This window comes from Eucyclogobius newberryi, unplaced genomic scaffold (genome assembly GCF_026437365.1).
Source record: "Eucyclogobius newberryi isolate DKJ021-1_F unplaced genomic scaffold, fEucNew1.0.hap1 SCAF_3, whole genome shotgun sequence".
NCBI classification, from domain to species: domain Eukaryota; kingdom Metazoa; phylum Chordata; class Actinopteri; order Gobiiformes; family Gobiidae; genus Eucyclogobius; species Eucyclogobius newberryi.
This window is the reverse complement of record NW_027315945.1, coordinates 12,289,948-12,291,380: the sequence shown is the minus strand read 5'-3', so window position 1 is coordinate 12,291,380 and position 1,433 is coordinate 12,289,948. Positions and strand designations below refer to the sequence as shown.

At 56.8% G+C, this 1,433-nt stretch overlaps 1 long non-coding RNA gene across 1 annotated transcript; it reads left to right on the top strand.

The window, feature by feature from the left end:
• Positions 1-693: 693 nt before the first annotated feature.
• Positions 694-1,000, top strand: LOC140374137 (uncharacterized). The gene is made up of 2 exons (XR_011929070.1): positions 694-924; positions 968-1,000. It is a non-coding gene; the product is annotated as an uncharacterized lncRNA (long non-coding RNA).
• The last annotated feature ends 433 nt before the right edge of the window (positions 1,001-1,433 follow it).

The following is a 1,433-nucleotide window of genomic DNA, read 5'->3' as shown; positions in this document are numbered from 1 at the left end:
AGGAGGTCAGACAGGTAGGGGGGGGCAAGGTGGTGAAGAGCTTTGAAGGTGAGGAGGAGTATTTTAAAGTTTATGCGCTGCTTGATGGGGAGCCAGTGGAGAGAGCGGAGAACGGGAGTGATGTGATCACGGGACCGGGTTTGGGTGAGGAGGCGGGCAGCGGAGTTTTGGACCATTTGGAGTCTGTGGAGGGAATGGGAGGAGATGCCAGTGAGGAGGGAGTTGCAGTAGTCAAGGCGGGAGGAGATGAAGGCATGGATGAGGGATTCAGCAGCGGGGAGGGTGAGGCAGTGTTGGATTTTGGCGATGCGGCGGAGGTGGAAGTATGAGGTCTTGACGATGTGGCTGACATGGGGAGTGCACCGGTGCAGCGGAGGAGAAGCGGTGTCGCTCGCTCGTGGCGGTGCGTGCCGCTCGTGGTGGTGCGTACCGCTCGTGGTGGAGCCGGTGATCGGACGTGGAAACGCCGGTGCAGCGGAGGAGAAGTGGTGCCGCGTGGCGGTGCGTGCCGCTCGTCACCGACCTTGTCCTGCAGGTCAGAAGTGTTCTGGTGCAGAGCTGCTCCTGGTCCCGGGGCCGTTACTGGTGCAGAGCTGCTCCTAAGATTACCTTCTCAGCAGAGCGCACAATGCGCTGTAGTCTCTGTTTGTCCCTGGCTGTGGCTCCAGCGTACCAGACGTGATGGAGGAGGTCCTGGGTGATGGTGGTGCCAAGAAAGTGGAGGGAGTCCACTGTTGTGATGGGGTAGTCTGTGATGGTGAGGGGGGGCTGGGGGGCTGTAACTTTCCTGAAGTCCACGATCATCTCCACCGTCTTCTGGGCATTGAACTCCAGGTTGTTACCGCTGCACCAGGACACCAGCCGGCCCACCTCCCTCCTGTAGACAGACTCATCCCCGTCCGAGATGAGCCTGATGAGGGTGGTGTCTTCCGCAAACTTGATCAGTTTTACGGAGTCATGGCTGGAGGTGCAGCAGTTTGTGTACAGGGAGAAGAGGAGGGGAGAAAGTACACAGCCCTGTGGAGCTCTTGTGCTGATAGTCCGAGTGTCTGAGACATTCTTCCGCACTACCTCCGATCCGTCAGGAAGTCAGTGATCCACCTGCTCGGGAGGATGGTGTTGAATGCAGAGCTAAAGTCCACAAACAGGATCCTGACATAGGTTCCCGGGGAGTCCAAATGCTGCAAGATGAAGTGGAGTGCCAGGTTGATGGCGTCGTCCACAGACCTGTTGGATCTGTAGGCGAACATCAGGGGGTCCAGCAGGTGGGAAGTGAGGGACTTGAGGTGAGGACGGACCAGGCGCTCAAATGACTTCATGACTACAGACGCAAGTGCCACAGGCCTGTAGTTACTGGAGTATTAGTCTCGTTTTGGGTAAATTTCTTTGATAAAATTCAAAACCAAGAACAGCCATTTCATCTTGAAATGCAA